The sequence below is a fragment of the Larus michahellis genome, chromosome 3, assembly GCF_964199755.1.
Source record: "Larus michahellis chromosome 3, bLarMic1.1, whole genome shotgun sequence".
Taxonomy (NCBI): Eukaryota; Metazoa; Chordata; class Aves; order Charadriiformes; family Laridae; genus Larus; species Larus michahellis.
In genome coordinates, this window is record NC_133898.1 from 29,907,427 (window position 1) to 29,924,252 (window position 16,826).

Here is a 16,826-nt window from a genome sequence, read left to right on the forward strand (position 1 = left end):
GCAGACTTGGTAATGTTGTTCATGTCTTCCAAATAGACTGTGATTCTTAGGATCTACAAAATACATTTTGAAAGTCATATAAAAATAAGCAAAGTATCAGTTTTCCTTTTTTAGAATTGCCTGCTCTCTTTAAGGTGTGGTCTGCCTTTTATTCCATTTCATTGTGTGTATCCATCAGTAATTTCACATGATGGAATGCAAACCAGGTCAGAGTGGTGTCTACTCTGGTCAAAAGCATGCAAAGTGCTCATCCCACTCAGTGCCAAGAAAAATCTGGCTCTAGTGCCTGGAAGATGCCTCAACCAAGAGTGGAAGAGATGTATCTATTCTGAGAAAAAGATATGAAAAGGTTAGTAACTGTTTTTCCCTTCTATGTAGTACACATCCCTGGCCACATAGACATTTCCATTGTGAGGAACACTATTGCTGTCTTTGAGAACTGTATACATGTAAAAGTCAGTATAAGGAACCATTACATTGCTTTTTAAATATAAATGTGCATCTGTCGGGGGGCATGGGCTACTTTTTCTGTAGTAGTGATACTTAACTCTTTGATTAATGTTGCTGTTCAAGTCTTGGAAAAGAAATGTATTGAAGTAGATTGTAGAGCATATTTTTGTTCTGTGCAGTAATGTTGCTTTATTTCTTTGAGACAATTAAAGAACAAAGCACATCTTGTACTATGTATTGTAGCAACATCTCTACTCACAGATTAAGTTTTTAGAAGGAAAATTTTCTGGTGGAGCTTCTTTAATCTTCTTAGGTATTAGTGTTTTTCTTGATTAAAGTCTTTTTTCCTACCTGAGAAAAAAAGAAATGGGTAATAACTGTAACAGAGCGGGGAAAAAAAGTATTTTTTTACTAACATGTCAGCACGATCATGTACTGATTCTACATTTAGGAGCCATTTTTTGGTCTGCCTTACCCCATGTGCAGATATCGGGGATAAGAGAGTAAAAGGGTCCTGTCTTCCTCCCTGTACGCTGGTTCTCTGTTCCTTCTCCTCATAGCCACTATAGCATCCTGCCTCTGTGTTCCTGGCTCCTGCACACAGTCCAAGCACAGAAGTCATTCGAGGGGAGGGAGCAGTCAGAATGGTTTTGCGTACAGGTAGCCAGCTTTCTTATAATAATTTATAAGGACTACATCAGGAGCACAAACTGGGGAATCTGGAGAACTGCCCGGAGTTGTTCTGATGGTTGTGCATGACGCTGACTCTCGCTGAAGAAGGTGAAAGCCAGCTTGCTTACATCCTTGTATCACTGCTGGCATAAGGACAGTGATGAATCTGAGTTGATGTGGTCAATCTGTAGGTATTGAGAGGAACCACTCAGTGAGGACAGCCACTGTGAATTTGTTGTCTCCAGATAGTGGGCTTTTTTTTTTTTCCACTGTGTAACTCATGTCCTCAAGTTAGCCTAAACGGGGAGCACAGTGCAAAGTGGTGTGTGAGATAATGTGTTCGTACAAGAAATCCACTTATTTTTGGGTGTTAGGGTGAATTCAGGTGCATATTCCCTGGGTTCTTTTATTGTAGTGGATTTTGTTACTCTCTGAATTATTAGTGGATTGTTTGTTCTGGAGACTTGGAAGTAGTTGTGAACATCTGTGAAACGCTAGTAGCATATAAAGCATGGTAAGTAAGTATCCACACTACGAAGTGGTGTGCGAGCAACTGATGAGTTGTGTAAATTGACCTTTACCTGTCCTTTAATTTTCCAGTGCCGTATCAAGTTAGGTTGTTGGGTTTTTTTAATGTAGAGATAGGAGTTAAATTAAGGTCAATATTTAACTTGCAGCTTGAGCTAAGATTACAGCAAAACTGTATCTAATATCAAATTTCAAAGAAGCCTGCAGGAGTGGGTCTGAGATCAAAAAGTAGTCGTTGATCTGACATGCCAGTCTCATTCATGTATGGGCCTTTTGAAGAATGAAAGTATTAATTCCTATAAATGTAAAGGCAAAACCTAGGGAAGTGAGGGCACTTATCATCCAAGCACATAGTCTGAATTAAAGACTACAAGGAGGCGTAGTTATAAATTTGATGAGCAAAGCTTGTGTGAGAATTGCAAACTGTATTGCTATTATAAAGCTTTCAATTCCATTGAGCTCCTGACTGCCTGAAGTAGACCATTTTGCTAGCCATTGCTGAGGTCTGTGCTGCCCTGCCTAGATTGCTACAAGTATCCCAGCAAAATATTACAAAACTAGAGCAGGCATGTCTAGATTATACCGCAGCCAATGTAATGACTGCATTTTTAATTACTGTGAGTTAACATAATTTTTTCCTTTATGAGGACAACTCTTGGAGGCACTTCTCTTTTTATTTGATTTTATTGTTTCTGTTGGTCTAAGATAAAAGCCACGTAGACTGAAGGAGTACGGAAGTTCTTGTTCTTATGAAAAAATCCATACGCCAGCGTGAACACACCTTACATGAAAATAATAGTATGTCAGTTGCACTTCACACTTTTAAAATTCTAAGCAATGATGTACACAAGAGGTTTTAAAGTAACTTTAAACAGGACCTTATGATGCATACATCTTGAGTAATTCTTGACTTTAAAATACGGTATTACAGAATTATTTTTACACGTATGCAGATTAAGTCATGTGTAGATCAACTATAGGTAGCTATTTGGATGTTTTGTGGTAGAGAAGTGACATAGCAAGCAGTATAGAATATAAAACTGGAATGGGTCACATTGAATTAATCTTCAGTGTTTAACTAAAATTCATAAAGGATTTAGTTAAATCCTTAAATTCACTCATTCTCAACAGGTAAGAATTAGAACGTTGCTGTTTATAGTAGAAAAAAAAATGTGTTGCTAGAATATGATCTGAAGTTTTCTAGTCTAACTATCATGTAAATATCTAAATATACTTAGTGGCTCAAAAAAATTTACATTAAATAAACTGCATAGTCAAAAATCATTTGACTGAGATGCAATGTGTTTAGTGAATAGCCAATTTAAGATCAATATGAACAACCACCAAGGCAATTGTTTAATGAGGACAGCAGTTCTGCTTTATAGGAATGCTCTTCTGAGAGCTAGCGGTATACAGAATTTCCATTAGTTTCCCGTGTTAAAGTGGGAAACTTCCCTTCATAGCTGCACATCTATATTCACTGCCGCCTTTATGAATCTTAGTTTACCTCTTGGCTGCATGCACTGGGAGGTCCTACTGGCATACGCGGAATGTAACTATGCCTTGGAAAAATAGGATTTCTGGATTTTTGTTTGTTCCCTGTGCTGAATGTGCAGCGCCTGTTCTTTCACTGCTCTGAACGCTGAGCAGACATTGCGCTCAAATATTAATTCTGCATAGATGACTCTTCCTCCTTGGTCAGCAGGACTGAACGTGGAAGGGCTCTGTACGGTTCTGCATTTTCATTTTCAGTTACTATTGAAATGTCCATCTCTTTTACCTGATAATGTGAATTTTTCACAGGAAATCAGGCAATTCTGTTCTGTTTGATGTTACCAGTTTAGAATTTAAACATTTTTCTTAATGTAACTCCATCTACATTATTCATAATTATAAAGTATATTTAATTAATCAAGTACATTTCAAAATACATACAGAACTGTTCCAGTAACACATCCTGTGTGCCTATACTAATCTATAACCTTATCTCTTCCGCCAAGTTTTTCACAAAGTAATGTCAAACTCACTATTTTTTGCATAACAAGTTATTTGGGTTTTTTTAATGCATAAAATATTGCTAGCATTGCTTTAATGTATATATGGAAGTGACTCTCCGTATGACAGTGGGAGTGCTGTTGTTAGAATAGGATCAGACGCTCTGTTCTGTATGGTAGATACAATACCTGTATTTAAGATAGGTTGGGTACAAATTCCAGATTCTAACCTCTACATTTCAATGTACATATGTGTTAGTATACCTTGGTATAGAAACCACTGTATTCATATACATTCCTTACCAAGCTGGTGTCCTAGATGAACACAATCATACAGTTTGATAACAAGTAATTTATTTTATGCATATGTATGAATACATATAAAAATACCATTAATGTCTAACTATAGCTTACTACTATTCCAATGGATTTTATATTTTTAACTTTTTTATTGGTTGTAAATTAGATTAATTTGTCCAGTTTAATATTTTCTGTATGACTTTCTAATCAAGAATTCTGTCATGCAGAAAAAGAAACCAAAGAAAGTTATTAAAACCTATCTAACGCAGATGGAATATTTAGACTTCCTTCTAGTGGATGCTGCCGCATGTTGTCACATGCAGATTAAACCTTTTTACAACTGATTGATTATTAGAATTTCAGAGCATATTACAAAACCAACAGTCATTTACCATAAATCTTTAGTTTCCAATCTCATGTTCTTGTAAGACTGTTTGGAAAGAAACCAAGTATTGGGATTTTGTGTGACTCACTCTGGTGGGTGGTTCTTAATGTCTGAAGAATATGCATTCTGCGGTCCTTGGAAAGTACACTGTTGATTTTATAGGAGGTATTTGAATTGCTTAATGTATTACCAAACACTTGATTAGTAAATAATGCTTTACCTAAGTAAATTTTGCTTACAGAGAAATTCCATGCTGGATACATATACCACAGACTTAAAAGTAAATGAGAACATGTTTTGGTTTTCTCAAATCTGTGATCTGAATGACAGCACAGGAGGGAGTTATGCTATACCAGAAGCTCTTGGTAAAATCCGAAACCTCCACAAAATACGTCTAGTTTCATGTTTTGTTACGTACTCTGTATGTAAACAAGGCTCATCCATGCTTGCAAATCTTTTAGAAAGATGTTACTATTATTACTGATGTGGATATCTAGAAAATGCGTGCTAACTAATCTATACAAACAGGCAGAATACCTATTCCCGGTGTTGAAATAGTACAGAGTTAGTGAAATTGCGTAATTTTGTGGCAAGACCAGCAAAAAAGTAATTATTCAGAGGCAGCATTGTGAATTATTTTGGTTGGTTTTGAGCAGTAAGCTTGGTGAAGTTAATTTTGTTTTGTGAGGCAGAAAGTCTGTTTTTGGAATGAGATATATGTTTGATTTTGTAAACTTGTTCACAGTATTTCATCATTCTTATACCATGTGTTCTAAACTAAACAGTCTAGATTCCAGATGAATGTTGATGGCTACAGTACAAACATCTGTTTTATCATCCTTTAGTACTGGTGAGTTATTTCCTCTATTCAACTCTAAGTTTCTATGGAAAAATTACCCATCTATGAATTAATTGGGTCCCATTATCCCCAGTTACTCCTGCTTCAGCACAGTACTTCACAATCTAAGATTCAATGTGGGTATTATTTTAAACCAGACCTTGCTCTGTTAATACCCTTTAAAGTTGCTACGGCTCTTTACAGAAATGTTTTAGGTTTTTCATAGGTGAATTTACATACTAAATATGTTCTTATAACCTAATTTAACCTTTTTTAAAATTTGCTGGTTTTTTGCTTTATCTGGGTTATTCCTTCTCCTCCCATAATCCTATATATTTGAAAGTTAGCTGTAGAAACCTTTGCTAAACTTCTCATAGTGTGACTGTCTTCATGAAAGTTACATCTCATATTTAGTTACTTACTTCATTGGGATTACTTGCTTAAATGCTCTGCTATAGCAGGGTTTAAGTATTTAATTCTTTACCACACTTAAGTATTGCATCACATATATAAGATTAAAAAAGCCAGTGACCAGTCTGGATAGGAACCCAGTTTCTGTATTAATCTGATGAGAACTGTGAGTAAATGGTAGTTCTCTCAGACAAGTTAATTTTCCCTCCCTGCTTCATTTCTGGTGTGAGCCTTTGAGAGTTTGGATTTTTCTGAAAGGAGCTGAAAACCAGGGTTGTTCTCTGAAGTACACAAAGGCAGGATCAAAGTCTGTAAATAAAAGTTCTGCATAGAATCAAATACAAGAGTTGTATTAGAATATTTGTTGGAGTTTTGGATTACAGTTGTGAGATTTAATTCACTCTATCAAATAAGAAACAAATTACAGTCTCCATCATGCAAGGATTTGTCATCCTTATATAAGCAGTTTCAGGTCTTTCTCTAAGTCCATATCCCGTGGGTTTTATCACACTTTTTGTTTTCTGCCCTGAGTATATATCAGGAAGGTTATTGTTATACAGGCTTTCCAAAAGGTTTCCTTGTTGCAGTAAGCTTGCTGACAGGCCCCTGACAAAATTCAGAAAATGTATTCAGCCGTATTTATTAATTCAAAAGAATTATATCAGTGATACTGGCAGAGAAAAGTAAAGTCTAGCACTCAAGACGTTAACATTTCTCTGACTACAGCACCTTAATTTTTAATGAAGCCATACTATTTATTCCAAAACTTCAAGGAATGTCCTTAGTATCGTTTTGGGATTTCTAACTGATTGTGATTATATATGAAAAATGTAGTTTCTGTTAAGTTTAAGTTTATTTGATTTTACTTCATCTTAGCCTCCTGGAGCATTTCTAGGTGGTGAAGCAAAGAAAGTCAGAAGTCCACAGTTAGAACAGGAAAACAGGGGTTTGTGGTTCGGAGGGAAGCAATAATGAAAGGCAAGGGAAGTTATAGTTGGTGAAATGAATGGAATTATGATTGGTGAAATGAGGACTCTGGTAGGATTTTTTTGTTGTCAGAAAACACGATTTTTCAAATGCAAAACTTTCTCTTAGAATGAAAAGAATTCTCATCGTCTTGTTGAGAAGCAGATGAGCTGCTCCATTTTATCTCAGTTTTCCAGCCAAGCAAGCAAGAGCCTGAGGGAAGCATGGAGATATACTGTTATTTCATTTACTAAAATGCAGCTTTTATTTATTTTCGAGGCCTCCCTGTGCAGGAAGCTCCTAGATCTGAAGATCGACATTCCCTGCTTTGCATGTCCCAAACGGAAAAATATTCCACACACGAAGTCTTGTAACATCTTGCAGTAAGACATTTGAAGCCAATTTACACATTGCTCCATGTGCAGGGTTTCATTTTGCCACCATACTGTGGAAAGAACATTGCCAGAACTATAAACTCTGTTTCGATCAGGATGGCACTTAGAAATACATCCAGCTGCTTGCAGTTTAGACAAGAATTGTGGAGCTATATACCTTGTGAATGAGTATTTTTGGTGGTCTATTTTTTTCCTTTTTTTTTTTTCTTCCTAACACAAATGGCTTTATACAGACTGGTTTACCAGTAAGAGCCAGTTACATCAGATATGTTTCATATGTCATATTATTGTCTGCTATTGTAAATGATCCACTTCTGACTTCTTGGGTGAAACGAATAGCATTGTTGAAAAATGTAAACTGCCTTTGGCTTCATTGTAATAGGCTTGTATAACTGTGATCATAATGACACCTACAGTTTATTATTAATCTCCAGCAATTTGAACAAGGAATTCTGAGGCTTGGTAAATTGCAAAATTAAAATATGCTTTTCTTGGTTCTTCTAGATGTAAACAGTTTGTCTTTCACACATCTAACACTTCTTAATGATGGCTTATTAGTTATATGGAGTTTAAAAGTCACAGCATCATATAATTCCTTCCTTTTTCAACATTTCACAGTATGGTACTAATATAGAGACTATTGATGGAAATCTTATAGTAAATTAACAGTACAATTATTCCTTAATGTATGTGTTTTCAGGAGTTAAAAAGAATAAATAACAGTCTGTCAGCCTCATGCTTAAAATAGGTGCATGGTCCATGTGATTAACTGATATGGCTGTCACAGTTTTTAGCACTGTGCTTTGATTTTTATCACATTTAGTGAGTCAGGGTCATTAGCTTCAATAAAAACTTGGATTAGAAACATCTACTGACCACGTCTGCGTTCTAGGAATTGGTATTAAAAATTCAGTATTTGGGATTCACGCCTCTAGGAAGGTGTAGTGGAATGCTGTGATACAGAGGTGTCTTTTGGAAAGAAGCCATTTGTGGTCAGTAAGGATTCTTTTCAAGATTATTAACCTCTGTATCCTTAAATTATATTTATAGAGCTGCCTAAATTATTTCTGGAGTTTCAGTTGGAATATATTCCCCAACCAAAACAATTGTGTAACACAGCTGTTACCTTTTGCCCCATAGATGCCTACCTTTCAGTTATAGATTAAGTAATCTCTGGGTAACTTCTAAGGCAGTTGCACTGGTTAAAATTATTCACGTGCATGTGTTTGAATTATTAACATTATTATTACTGCATTTTGTCAAGGCACAGGATTGTCATCCAGAAAGTCTATTTGGTGGCTTACAGTCTTGCCTAAGGCATATTAGCTTGACAACTGTTTTGTTGGAACTTGGAGTGTATTTCTTGTATTCACCTGTTGTTGGTAAAATGTTTAATTCTGTAATGTAAATGCAATGGTAGGGTATAAATGCATGGTTTTCTGTTATAAATATTTAAATTTTCATCTTTCTTGCAGGTTAAGTGCAACTGAAGATATATAATAGTTTTCTCTTGACAGTGCTCATATATTTTATTCCTCTTTCATCAGTCTCGGTTTCTGCATCAGAATGGCATGTTCACATTTGAAAAGTTTTTCTCCAGACTTGCATCTTTTCTCAGAATACTTGTATCTTACCCGAAACTAGCATGTGAGCACTTCAGTTTCCTAAAGCTCAAATTATCTTTTTAAGAGCAAATTCCAAATTCTGAACCACTGGAGTTTGTGTAGTAAATGTCACACTGACATTTTGTACTGCCCGTAATGAGATGAACCTACAACTTAGAGCATTAGCTAAATCTAGCTGTCCTGGAAGTCTTTTTGTGGGACTTTTTTAATGCAGGATAAGAAGTCAGTCTTAGTTTTGGTACTCTACGTAGGCTGCCTGTCCTTTCACAGTTATACGGATAGTGGACGGCTGTGCTGAGTTTGCCATGGGAGCGGCCATGGACGGTGTTTCTAGGAGGTGTAACATCTGTGGGACTGGAAGACGTTTACCATGTTGCCTGAGGCACTAGTGAGGTGGTTGCATTACGCCAGTGTGTGCTCGGTGTGTCACTTTTCCATATCCCTGATCAAAACTTGGTAATCTAGCCAGAATCATTTTTAAGCTGCATAAGTAATGACATTTCTGCAGTGTGCGTTTTTAAGTTCCCTTCTAATGGAGAGTTGTTTTGTCCTTTGCTAGGCCTTCTTATTTTAATGGTTGCAGAGGTTAATGGGATGTCTTGTGTTCAGAGTTTAATGCTACCTTTATATGTCTGCAGAAAATAGCTTAGTGATACAATCCTTATACTTGTGAGCCTGAGGATCCCTGGAAGTATAGGTCCGTTGCAGTATATTAAAACTCTTCTTCACTCAGAGCCGCTAAAATTTTAACTTTTATGTTTGCATGCAAATAATAATGCACTGTTAGAGTAGCACAATTTCCAACTTCTCCCCCGCCCCCCCCAACAAGCCTTGTTATGATGTCCTGTTGAGCTGAAAATTAGAACCTATGTCCCCCTCTTGGGCTCTGTTCTGGCAGTGCTTAGAGCTTCTTTCTCATACTGTCTGCTCTTTACTTGCAATTGTTACTCAGTTCCTTTAAATCATGGCACTGAGAGGCCAGCAATCCAGATACTGGAGATCCTGCTTCATTTCTCCCATAAAGAAATCTGATTTGGCAGTTTTCTGTTCTTTGACTGTAACTTCTTAATTTTATGTATTTTGGCTTTCTGTAAAATACTTCATATGATGTAAATAAAGATGTATCATCTCAGAATTAAAAGTCACATGTTTAATTGCAAATGACTTGAGCTTACTGCATTTTGGTGTCATTCTGTGATGTCCTCACCCAAAAAACAGCACATGATTATTTGTAAGCTTGCCATATCTAGGAGGAAATTTGATAAGGCTTTCAGAATCTGCATTGTAAGGCCAGTAATTGCCGTGATCCAATAAGGGAGCCCTCTGTGGTGGCATCACTCGAGAGAGTAAGCGTGGTGTGACTGCTGCTGGCTTCTCGGATCACGCTGTCTAATGAAAGATTAATGAGGAGGTGATGCTTTGTAACAAACATCTAATACTGCCACCAGGTCACAAGTTTGATTTGAACCAATCAATATAATTCATTCTCCTAAAGGTAGCTAATGATAGCACGCTTATGAGAAATGAAATGGTCTGCAATCTAAGACAGCCTGCTTGTTCTTACTGCGTCAGCTTTAAAGAAACAGTATTCATTTTATAAAGTCATCTAAACCTTGGGAAGAAAGAAGAGTTTAAATTCTGAAGGAAAATGTTAAGAAAACTTTTTAAAAAAAAAATCAAGAAAACTGAACTAAAAGGAATCATTATATTAAAAATAAATTAGAACTAAAACTCATTGAAACATAAAGGGGAGAAAGGGAAAAAAAAAATCTTATAGTCTCAGAATTAATAAGATCTGTAAGAGAAAAGAGAGTTTGATTTGACCTTGGGGTTTAAGGATCAGATGTACATTAATGTCTGTGTTCTTAATCCTAGGAGTGACTCACTTGCCTATGAAAGACAGGGGTCAAGTCCCCACCTATGTCATATTGACCCATCTGAGGAGAGAGGGACAGAAATCGGAGCATTATTCTTCTCCTCTTGTACTAACAGAGGGCTAGATGAGTTTCTGATGTAACCTAGATGACTTTTTTTTTTTAATTATACCAGCTATATTAATTCCAGAAAGCAAGTATAGGATGCAGAGGGGAGGGTATATATTCAGGTATTTCCCTCAGAGATAATCCTGTGAGAGACTGAACAATCTGAGAATTAAGAGGGCAGAATGAGGAAACACAAAGGCAAGATTTTCTTCTGAACTTCTTGCTAAAACCTTTGAGCTAGATTTTTGCATTCTTGTTTCTGTCTGAGTAATATTGTGCTGTGAAAGTGTTGGCAGTGAGTTGCTGTAGCTACATATGGAATAAGATACTGTAAAATATGAATAATGGAACTTGATTTTTGAGCTCTTTATTATGAGACTTCAGTTTTCCAACCTGCAGAGCAGGAAATCCCTACTTTTCTCTTTAAAAAAAAAAAGTTCCAATTCTCTCATGAAAGATTCTGATTTTCATAGCAAAATAGTATTGCTGTCCTCTAGGCATATGTAGGACCATACTGACCTGGCTTCAGTTACTTCTTAGGTACAAAACGATATTTTAAAAAATCATGACAATTTATTTCCTAAATGAAATTAGTATTTGCTTAATATTTACGATACTTTCCTGTGTGGTACTTTCTTTCCGTCTAGATAGGTAATACCATAAACTTTGTAAATGTTAGCATTATTTTCATTAACAGTGTTACATTCCTAATACCTGGAACAAATTGAAATTGTCTCATCAAAAATATCAATGAATCATCTAAATATCAATACCAGATCTAGAAAAGACATTAGAAGCCAGGAGAATTTTCATGCTAACATAATTTTCCAGGAGCCCAGGTGCACCAAAACACTCCCTTGCAGTGAGTAAGCAGTCTATTTGGTGAGTAAGCCACTTCTAAAGCACTGAATAGTAATTCTAATAGCAATTTCAGACTCATGTTTCGCTACTTTTACACAGTTGTATGAAAGATTTATAGTCTTTAGATGACATTTCTTAATGTTTAGCTTTCTAGTTTTCATTGTACAGTAGGGGTGAAAACAAATTAATCACCCCAAGCTGCAATTTGAGGATCTTTGCTTCAGTCACTGAAGCAGTATCTTTTTTATTCGATTTCTTCCCCTCCATATCGATTGCTGTTGTTTCTTGGATTAACTTGGATTTCTCATCTTTTCTATTTCCGTTTCCTTTATTCTTTTCCAGTAAGTGCTTTAAAGTTTTAAATGTTTAAATAGAACCTCTTTCCCATAAAGCTTGGGATTTGCCAGGATCCCTTCGTAGAAGAGGAGCATGGTCTAATGGTCACCACACACCTGGGAGATGGATGTTGCTGTGTTCTTATCCTAGTTGATACACTTTTATGGCCTTAGGCAGGTCTCTCAACTATCTATCAACAGAGCCACGAGGATTAATTGAATAGGCAAAGTGCTGTGTAATGCTGAACATTATGCCTGACTTTAAGAATACTGTACATTTCCTGCCAGCCTTGGAAACAAAGTCTGTGATGTTAGTGGAGAAAATTGTGTTTTTTCAGTGATCTTGCCTGAAAGATGACAATAAGATTCCTGATTCCAGCAATATGAATTCATAATTGCACAGACTTTCTTTTCATGATGAAATCACTCTGTCATTTCTGTTTCTCCTTGGTAACTGGTATTTCTGCTAATATTTCCTGTAACTCTTGGAGAATAACAGTTTATCTATATTCGTGAGGATCCATGTTCAAATAAATTTCAGAGTTGTTGCTATCCATAGTCCTGGAACAGAAGATGGAAAGAACAGATATCCAGAAGAAAAATACGTTAAAACTGTCTAGAGAAACAAAGCAGTACATAATGCTGGTCATTTTGAATTGTAATTATTTACACATGAAGAATATTGTAAAGGAAATATTCAAAGTAGTGAATTTTATCAGCTTTTTAATGATTTGATCAGACTTTTCTTTTGTGACAGACATTTTATCTACACCTTTAGCGTTTATCTTATTTTTATTATTGTGTTGCCTGGGAGCTCAAGTCAGACTTTTCCGTAATTCCTCTATTTTAATTTAAGTTTTCTTGAATATGAGTGACAAGACTTTACATGTAATATGTTTCACTCTGATTAGCACTTTGTATCCTGTCATTAATACTTCTCCATCTTTCCTGACAAGATCTCACCCAGAATATCTTAGTGTTATCTGTGCCACATCACAGTGGTTGCCCATAGTCATCCTCTGATGGACTAATACACCCTCTTCTTTCTCCTCATTTGTTATTTCCAACTTGTCAGAGGAATTTTTACTACTATGTGTATGACCATGCACTTTGTTTTAACTAATTTCATTCTGTTTCTGTTATTGCAGAGTTACCCATTCTCCTTTGGTGTGGAACACAGTCTTTCTTTGTACTAACAGCTTATCACACACCTAATTTCTGTGCCAAGGTCACAAGGAAGAACATTAAGTATGTCCCAAGACAGATACTTGAGGAATTACCCTAACAGTTTCTCTCCAGCCTGATACTTCCAGTTGTTTTCTCTTTAGCCAGTGCTACAGAAATACGAGGACAATTTTGCTGTTAAGTTTATACATGGATCTTAGATTGTATAAATCATACTGAAGTGTGAAAATGGATTTCCCGTCAGTGATCAGAGAAGCCTCTAAGAGGTTCCAGACATTCTTCAGGTATTTGCAAAGCAGCTCCACTCAGACCACTGTGCCAGCACTAAAATTTCCAAACACCACATTTAAGAAGGCATCCCTGAAATTGTTGCTTGCTCTGACTCTGCCCCCAGGGCTGTCCTTTTTTGTCTCATCCTTCTGCCATGCAGTGCCGAGAAGAGCCTGGCTCCATCTTTTTAGTAACCTCCTCACAGTTACTGAAAAAACTGCCATTAGGTCCTCCCAAAGCCACCTTTTCTCCAGGCTGAACAAGCACAGTTCTCTCAGGATCTCCTCACCCAGCCTCTGCTGAAGCCCCCTGTCTTGGTGGCCCTTCCGTGAACTCACTGTGGTTTATCAACATCTTTCTCATACTGGGAGGCCCAAACTGGGTGCAGTATTCTCGATGCAGTCGAAAGCATGCTGAGTGAAGGGGGTTAATCACTTCTAATGATCTACTGGCTATGTGCCTGGTGGTACAGCCCAGGATGTTGTTGTCCTTCTTTGCTGCCAGGGCACACTGCTGGCTCGTGTTGTTGCTGCCAATGTCCTCAGCTCCCCAGCCAGTTGATCTCCAGCCTGTACTGTTGCATGGGGTTTTTCCTTCCCAAGTGCAAGACTTTCATTTGTCTTTGTTGAATTTCATAATTTCATATCAGCCCAACCCTCCAGCCTATCTAGGTCCCTTTGACTGGTGGTCCTGCTCTTGAGCATGGTCAGCTGGTCTGCCCAGTTTGGTGTCACATGGAAACTTGGTGAGAGCACACTTCATTGCCTCCTCCTGGTCATTGATAGATGTGAAACAGAACAGGTCCCAGTATAGACCTGTGCAGTACTCCACTGTTTACAAGCCTCCAGACTAAGGACAACACATTAACCACTAGCTTCTGAAACCAACTATCCAGACAGTTTTTTACCCATTACAACAATTTATCAATGTCACTTTTTTTTAATAATTCAGTTATTACATTAAGTAACATTTTATCATAGAAATGCATTTAAGCCGTGTTAGCGAGGGACCAGGGTAGCCCGGAGAAAAGAAAGCTGTGCATAATACTACTGCTTTTAAATCTGAACTTCTAAACCTAAATTGATTTCATTTATTATTAGACAATCCTGAGCTAAGAAGTTTCTGAAACTGGCTGTTCAGTGGAATGCAGTGTAGAGGCACCCAGGCTGGTGTATTATAATAATTTATAATGATATCATGAATCTAGTGAGGTTCATTAACTCAGATGAAGAGCTGTGTCAACCATGTTACTTCTGAACTCAGGCTTGCCTGAGAATTGTTATAGTCATATTTGTGTGCTGTTGCTTAGGTATGGTAGACTTAAGCTAGCAGGCACGTTACTATTTTAAGTATCTCTGCACCTGTGTCCTGATTTATCTGCAAAGTCAGTAGCCCACCCAGAAATTTGGCTGGTTTATCGGCTATGGGCTGACAATGGGGTTTCTTAGGAACCAGGTAGTTGAGTCTGAGTCTTTAGTTCATATTTTCCAAGGCAACCTCCTGCTTGTATTTTGCACACGATTTGGCAAATGTAAATTGAGTCATTTTCTAAGCTTGTTATCTGATGTCATTCACAAATTAAGCAGATGTTGAAATGACTCCATTTACCTTTATAGTTATTTGCAATTGTAGAAGAAATGGTGAGGCAAGAACCCTTTTAAAACTAGGTCCTGAACATTTTGGTCTTGCTTTTGCTTTGGTTTAAACTTCTGAAAAACTTGCCACTAATGTCAATGGGAAGGAGGTGGGGTGTGTTTGTAGAATAAAGTCATTATGTGGGCTGGTAGGGGTGCAATGTGTGTGAATAAAACTGGTTGATCTCACTAAATGTTAAGAAGTTTGCCTGAAATCACTTTCAATATCCTTTATTGTTCTCTATACAGTAAAGTATATAATTAGGGAACATGTTATCCAGCAAACTCAGTTTGAAAAATTAATTTTTAAAACATAAAAGGGGCAGTGACTGAAGTCCTGCCAGGCTCTATCGAATACTCACATGTATTATATTGTAAACATAATACGATTACACTGTATGTTGTCATAATAATTGGCAATGGTATTGGAGTCAGTCATTGAGTGCTCTGTCCCTGTGGTAATAGATGACAAGGGCTACAACGTTTGTTGGCAGCAAACTTGTTTTCCTTTCTGTTTTTCTTAGTAAATTGGTTTCAAAATAGTTTTGTGGATTTTTTTTTTAAACCGACTGTCTTAGGATCCAGATGACTTTATCTCTTTTTAATGAGATTTGGGACATTCTCCTTAAAAGTGGTGTTTGCTCAGGGCTGTCACAAAGGCTGCATTCTTCAGTTTTCTTAAAGCATGGCACTGTGACAACAGAGACAGGAAAGACTTAGTAGTGATCAACAGGGTGGATTAAGTCGGATCCATTACAATCCAGGGCTGAAAGGTAGCACGAGTCAGGAGAGAACATAAAAACCTGAGTCTGGAGGCCAGCAAATAATTTTAGATTCCTGGATAGGAACAGCTTATCTGTTAGTTTCCGTAGGCTTGATGCTGTAATCCTAACTCATGCAAGCCATGTCACTGTGTTGCGGAGGGCTGCCATGTGATGGGAGCTATTTGTTGTGAGTAAGTGTGGCAAAGCTGCTCCCTTTATTTACAAAGGTCCTGAAGGGGCAGACAGGATAGATAACAACTGGGAAAGAGGAATTTTCCTTCTGAAACCTCAAGACATTTGTTACTGAGTTAGTTGATGGAGTTTTACAGGACAAGACCCTGTTAAAAATTATTTCTTTTAAGACCCAGACCATAAGTATGACAGAGCTCTGCAGGATCCTGAAAGACAACTTGTGGTGGCTTGAGACCTTTACAATAGGCATGCATTTCAGTTATGATGGAGTGAATTTCACCTAATACAAGTTTAACAGCTGAAAAAAGGTTGCCTATACCAGCTTTCCATCTTCCATCAAATTCAGACTGTAAGCCTCGACTACTTAGCCTCAGATACTTGCGAAATCAGCACCAACATACACCCTATGCATCACCATTGTTTACCTTTACGTATATCCTGCACTTTTTGCCAGTTTGAGCCAGCTCTCGCTGACTTCACTTGCACATGATATAGCCATATGCTTCCACGCTTCCCAAGCTTCCATGCCTTTTCTTGTACTGTTTATGTGCCTGTCCTGCCTGTCCTTGTGTCAATCATTTTCTGTCCCATTTCATGTTGTGTACAGCTCTCCATCTCAAAGTCCACTTGTGTCTGTCGTCATTCTCAGCGTTATTCCTTAGTGCCTGATTCTTTTCCGGTAGTCTTCTTTGCATTACTGGCTGCAGAATATGCCATCTGCATGTATCTCCAGTTCTGCCAGCAGAACAAGAGTTGCAGTATAATCGGTTCTACAGGAACGTCTTGTTCCTGCAAAGCAGATATAACTTTATTCTGTTTTGCACTGATGTATACACTTTGGCTTGCTTTGACCACGTGGGTATTTGGAATCTGCCCAGGTAGTTATATAGAAGGGATGGTATTCAGCTGCCACAAGTTGTCTCTACCCGTAGTCAGCATTTAGAAACGCTGTATATTTGCAAGTGAAGAACAGCACATTTAGTTAAATCTTCAGAGGGAAATGGAAATTGATAGAGGACTTGCCCAAAGTGATATTTAT